Below are 6251 nucleotides of genomic sequence, written 5' to 3'. Positions count from 1 at the left end.
GTCCCCTCTCCCCCCTCACGAGTCCCTCTCTCCCCTCTCTCCCGTGTCCCTGTCCCCTCTCTCCCGTGTCCCCTCTCCCCCCTCACGAGTCCCTCTCTCCCCTCTCTCCCGTGTCCCTGCCCCCTCTCTCCCGTGTCCCCTCTCTCCCGTGTCCCTATCCCCTCTCTCCCGTGTCCCTGTCCCCTCTCTCCCGTGTCCCCTCTCCCCCTCACGAGTCCCTGTCCCCTCTCTCCCGTGTCCCTCTCTCCCCCTCACGAGTCCCTGTCCCCTCTCTCCCGTGTCCCCTCTCCCCCCTCACGAGTCCCTGTCCCCTCTCTCCCGTGTCCCTGTCCCCTCTCTCCCGTGTCCCTCTCTCCCCCCTCACGAGTCCCTCTCTCCCCTCTCTCCCGTGTCCCTGTCCCCCTCTCTCCCGTGTCCCCTCTCCCCCCTCACGAGTCCCTGTCCCCTCTCTCCCGTGTCCCTCTCTCCCCCCTCACGAGTCCCTGTCCCCTCTCTCCCGTGTCCCTCTCTCCCCCCTCACGTGTCCCTGTCCCCTCTCTCCCGTGTCCCTGTCCCCTCTCTCCCGTGTCCCCTCTCCCCCCTCACGAGTCCCTGTCCCCTCTCAGGCAGACACGGAGGTGCAGTGGGTGAGTCCTGACGGCCAGAAGAAGATCCCCCTCTGGTGGATAATTTTGGGGGTCCTGGGCGGGGTTCTCATCTTGAGCCTTTTTATATTCGTCATGTGGAAGGTGAATGGGGCACGACTGTCACCGGAGACCCTGGGACACGTGGGGCACTCACTTGTGGGGACAATAATCACTTACTGCTGGTGACACTGGGACAACTTGGTGACTTTGGGCGAGTCACTTTAATTACACTGGGACACTTTGACACTGGGACAGTGGGTGCTGGTGACACTGGGACAGTGGGTGCTGGTGACACTGGGACAGTGGGTGCTGGTGATACTGGGACACTTTGATGACAGTGGGACAGTGGGTGCTGGTGACACTGGGACACTTTGATGACACTGGGACAGTGGGTGCTGGTGATACTGGGACACTTTGATGACACTGGGACAGTGGGTGCTGGTGATACTGGGACACTTTGATGACACTGGGACAGTTGGTGCTGGTGACACTGGGACAGTGGGTGCTGGTGACACTGGGACACTTTGATGACAGTGGGACAGTGGGTGCTGGTGACACTGGGACACTTTGACACTGGGACAGTGGGTGCTGGTGACTCTCAGACACTTTGATGACACTGGGACAGTGGGTGCTGGTGACACTGGGACACTTTGACACTGGGACAGTGGGTGCTGGTGACTCTCAGACACTTTGATGACACTGGGACAGTGGGTGCTGGTGACTCTCAGACACTTTGATGACACTGGGACAGTGGGTGCTGGTGACACTGGGACACTTTGACACTGGGACAGTGGGTGCTGGTGATACTGGGACACTTTGGTGACACTAGGACAGTGGGTGCTGGTGATACTGGGACACTTTGGTGACACTAGGACAGTGGGTGCTGGTGACACTGGGACACTTTGGTGACACTAGGACAGTGGGTGCTGGTGACACTGGGACAGTGGGTGCTGGTGACACTGGAACACTTTGACACTAGGACAGTGGGTGCTGGTGACACTAGGACAGTGACACTGGGACAGTGGGTGCTGGTGACACTGGGACACTGACACTGGGACAGTGGGTGCTGGTGACACTGGGACACTGACACTGGGACAGTGGGTGCCGGTGACACTGGGACACTGACACTGGGACAGTGGGTGCTGGTGACACTGGGACACTGACACTGGGACAGTGGGTGCCGGTGACACTGGGACACTGACACTGGGACAGTGGGTGCTGGTGACACTGGAATACTTTGACACCCGGGACAGTGGGTGCTGGTGACACTGGGACACTGACACTGGGACAGTGGGTGCTGGTGACACTGGGACACTGACACTGGGACAGTGGGTGCTGGTGACACTGGGACACTGACACTGGGACAGTGGGTGCTGGTGACACTGGAACACTTTGACACTAGGACAGTGGGTGCTGGTGACACTAGGACAGTGACACTGGGACAGTGGGTGCTGGTGACACTGGGACACTGACACTGGGACAGTGGGTGCTGGTGACACTGGGACACTGACACTGGGACAGTGGGTGCTGGTGACACTGGGACACTGACACTGGGACAGTGGGTGCCGGTGACACTGGGACACTGACACTGGGACAGTGGGTGCTGGTGACACTGGAATACTTTGACACCGGGACAGTGGGTGCTGGTGACACTGGAACACTTTGACACTGGGACAGTGGGTGCTGGTGACACTGGAACACTTTGACACTGGGACAGTGGGTGCTGGTGACACTGGGACAGTGGGTGCTGGTGACACTGGAACACTTTGACACTGGGACAGTGGGTGCTGGTGACACTGGAACACTTTGACACTGGGACAGTGGGTGCCGGTGACACTGGGACACTGACACTGGGACAGTGGGTGCTGGTGACACTGGAACACTTTGACACTGGGACAGTGGGTGCCGGTGACACTGGAACACACTTTGGGGGGGGGGGGGGGGGCTGTCCTGTGTAGCCTGACATTGTCTCCCCCCCTCCCCCCCCTCTCTTTCGTAGTTTGGATTCTTCCAGAGGACCCGCCCCCCTCTTGAGGACGAGGACCAGTTAACCAGCGATCAGTAAGGAGTGACCTCTGACCTCCGGGCGTCTCCGTCTCATTGGCCGTTTGGAGCGGCACCCTTCATTCCCAGATGGGGGACAAGGGAGGCCTGCAGACCATTGCTCCATTAACCCCTCCCCTGCTATTGAGCCCTGCAGAACATCGCACCCTGGAGCCCCCCCCCCCCCCCCCCCCCCCCACACCCCCCTAACAAATCTGCATATTTTCCCATTCTGATTCCAAAAACCTGCAGGAAAATAAACAAAATGTTTCAGCACCAAATATTCTCCCTGTATCTCTCTGTATATTAGAGTGTAAGCTCTGCAGGGCAAAGTGTACTAATGGCAGTGACATGGTTAATGGGTCAGTCAAGCCTAGGGGCAAAGTGTACTAATGGCAGTGACATGGTTAAGTGGTCAGTCTCTCCTAGGAGCAAAGTGTACTAATGGCAGTGACAGGGTTAAGGGGTCAGTCCCTCCTAGGGGCAAAGTGTACTAATGGCAGTGACATGGTTAAGGGATCAGTCTCTCCTAGGGGCAAAGTGTACTAATGGCAGTGACAGGGTTAAGGGGGCAGCCCCTCCGAGGGGCAAAGTGTACTAATGGCAGTGACATGGTTAAGGGGTCAGTCTCTCCTAGGGGCAAAGTGTACTAATGGCAGTGACATGGTTAAGGGGTCAGTCCCTCCTAGGGGCAAAGTGTACTAACGGCAGTGACATGGTTAAGGGATCAGTCTCTCCTAGGAGCAAAGTGTACTAATGGCAGTGACATGGTTAAGTGGTCAGTCTCTCCTAGGAGCAAAGTGTACTAATGGCAGTGACAGGGTTAAGGGGTCAGTCCCTCCTAGGGGCAAAGTGTACTAATGGCAGTGACATGGTTAAGGGGTCAGTCCCTCCTAGGGGCAAAGTGTGCTAATGGCAGTGACATGGTTAAGGGATCAGTCTCTCCTAGGGGCAAAGTGTACTAATGGCAGTGACAGGGTTAAGGGGGCAGCCCCTCCGAGGGGCAAAGTGTACTAATGGCAGTGACATGGTTAAGGGGTCAGTCTCTCCTAGGGGCAAAGTGTACTAATGGCAGTGACATGGTTAAGGGGTCAGTCTCTCCTAGGGGCAAAGTGTACTAATGGCAGTGACATGGTTAAGGGGTCAGTCCCTCCTAGGGGCAAAGTGTACTAATGGCAGTGACATGGTTAAGGGGTCAGTCCCTTCTAGGGGCAAATTGTACTAATGGCAGTGACATGGTTAAGGGGTCAGTCCCTCCTAGGGGCAAAGTGTACTAATGGCAGTGACAGGGTTAAGGGGTCAGTCTCTACTAGGGGCAAAGTGTACTAATGGCAGTGACATGGTTAAGGGGTCAGTCCCTCCTAGGGGCAAAGTGTACTAAAGCAGTGACATGGTTAAGGGGTCAGTCTCTCCTAGGGCAAAGTGTACTAATGGCAGTGACATGGTTAAGGGGTCAGTCCCTCCTAGGGGCAAAGTGTACTAATGGCAGTGACATGGTTAAGGGGTCAGTCCCTCCTAGGGGCAAATTGTACTAATGGAAGTGACATGGTTAAGGGGTCAGTCCCTCCTAGGGGCAAAGTGTACTAATGGCAGTGACAGGGTTAAGGGGTCAGTCCCTCCGAGGGGCAAAGTGTACTAATGGCAGTGACATGGTTAATGGGTCAGTCAAGCCTAGGGGCAAAGTGTACTAATGGCAGTGACATGGTTAAGGGGTCAGTCCCTCCTAGATGCAAAGTGTACTAATGTCAGTGACATGGTTAAGGGGTCAGTCTCTCCTAGGGGCAAAGTGTACTAATGGCAGTGACATGGTTAAGGGGTCAGTCCCTCCTAGGGGCAAAGTGTACTAATGGCAGTGACATGGTTAAGGGGTCAGTCTCTCCTAGGGGCAAAGTGTACTAATGTCAGTGACATGGTTAAGGGGTCAGTCTCTCCTAGGGGCAAAGTGTACTAATGGCAGTGACATGGTTAAGGGGTTAGTGCCTCCTAGGGGCAAAGTGTACTAATGGCAGTGACAGGGTTAAGGGGTCAGTCTCTCCTAGGGACAAAGTGTATTAATGACAGTGACATGGTTAAGGGATCAGTCTCTCCTAGGGGCAAAGTGTACTAATGGCAGTGACATGGTTAAGGGGTCAGTCTCTCCTAGGGGCAAAGTGTACTAATGGCAGTGACAGGGTTAAGGGGTCAGTCCCTCCTAGGGGCAAAGTGTACTAATGGCAGTGACAGGGTTAAGGGGTCAGTCTCTCCTAGGGACAAAGTGTACTAATGACAGTGACATGGTTAAGGGATCAGTCTCTCCTAGGGGCAAAGTGTACTAATGGCAGTGACATGGTTAAGGGATCAGTCTCTCCTAGGGGCAAAGTGTACTAATGGCAGTGACAGGGTTAAGGGGTCAGTCTCTCCTAGGGACAAAGTGTACTAATGACAGTGACATGGTTAAGGGATCAGTCTCTCCTAGGGGCAAAGTGTACTAATGGCAGTGACATGGTTACGGGGTCAGTCTCTCCTAGGGGCAAAGTGTACTAATGGCAGTGACATGGTTAAGGGGTCAGTCTCTCCTAGGGGCAAAGTGTACTAATGGCAGTGACATGGTTAAGGGGTCAGTCTCTCCTAGGGGCAAAGTGTACTAATGGCAGTGACAGGGTTAAGGGGTCAGTCCCTCCTAGGGGCAAAGTGTACTAATGGCAGTGACAGGGTTAAGGGGTCAGTCTCTCCTAGGGGCAAAGTGTACTAATGGCAGTGACATGGTTAAGGGGTCAGTCTCTCCTAGGGGCAAAGTGTACTAATGGCAGTGACAGGGTTAAGGGATCAGTCTCTCCTAGAGGCAAAGTGTACGAATGGCAGTGACAGGGTTAAGGGGTCAGTCTCTCCTAGGGGCAAAGTGTACTAATGGCAGTGACATGGTTAAGGGGTCAGTCCCTCCTAGGAGCAAAGTGTACTTATGGCAGTGACATGGTTAAGGGGTCAGTCCCTCCTAGGGGCAAAGTGTACTAATGGCAGTGACATGGTTAAGGGGTCAGTCTCTCCTAGGGGCAAAGTGTACTAATGGCAGTGACATGGTTAAGGGGTCAGTCTCTCCTAGGGGCAAAGTCTACTAATGGCAGTGACATGGTTAATGGGTCAGTCCCTCCTAGGGGCAAAGTGTAGTAATGGCAGTGACATGATTAAGGGGTCAGTCTCTCCTTGGGGCAAAGTGTACTAATGGCAGTGACATGGTTAAGGGGTCAGTCCCTCCTAGGGGCAAAGTGTACTAATGGCAGTGACATGGTTAAGGGGTCAGTCTCTCCTAGGGGCAAAGTGTACTAATGGCAGTGACATGGTTAAGGGGTCAGTCTCTCCTAGAGGCAAAGTGTACTAATGGCAGTGACAGGGTTAAGGGGTCAGTCCCTCCTAGGGGCAAAGTATACTAATGGCAGTGACATGTTTAAGGGGTCAGTCCCTCCTAGGGGCAAAGTGTACTAATGGCAGTGACATGGTTAAGGGGTCAGTCTCTCCTAGGGGCAAAGTGTACTAATGGCAGTGACATGGTTAAGGGGTCAGTCTCTCCTAGGGGCAAAGTGTACTAATGGCAGTGACATGGTTAAG

General features: G+C 54.6%; 1 long non-coding RNA gene across 1 annotated transcript; it reads left to right on the top strand.

Annotated features, from left to right (window-relative positions):
• The first annotated feature begins 265 nt into the window (after window positions 1-265).
• Window positions 266-2950, top strand: LOC142475211 (uncharacterized). The gene is made up of 2 exons (XR_012790796.1): window positions 266-728; window positions 2626-2950. It is a non-coding gene; the product is annotated as an uncharacterized LOC142475211 (long non-coding RNA).
• Window positions 2951-6251: the final 3301 nt, after the last annotated feature.

This window comes from Ascaphus truei, unplaced genomic scaffold (genome assembly GCF_040206685.1).
Source record: "Ascaphus truei isolate aAscTru1 unplaced genomic scaffold, aAscTru1.hap1 HAP1_SCAFFOLD_1108, whole genome shotgun sequence".
NCBI lineage: Eukaryota > Metazoa > Chordata > Amphibia > Anura > Ascaphidae > Ascaphus > Ascaphus truei.
The sequence above is the reverse complement of the archived record's forward strand: the minus strand, read 5'-3'. Positions and strand labels throughout refer to the sequence as shown.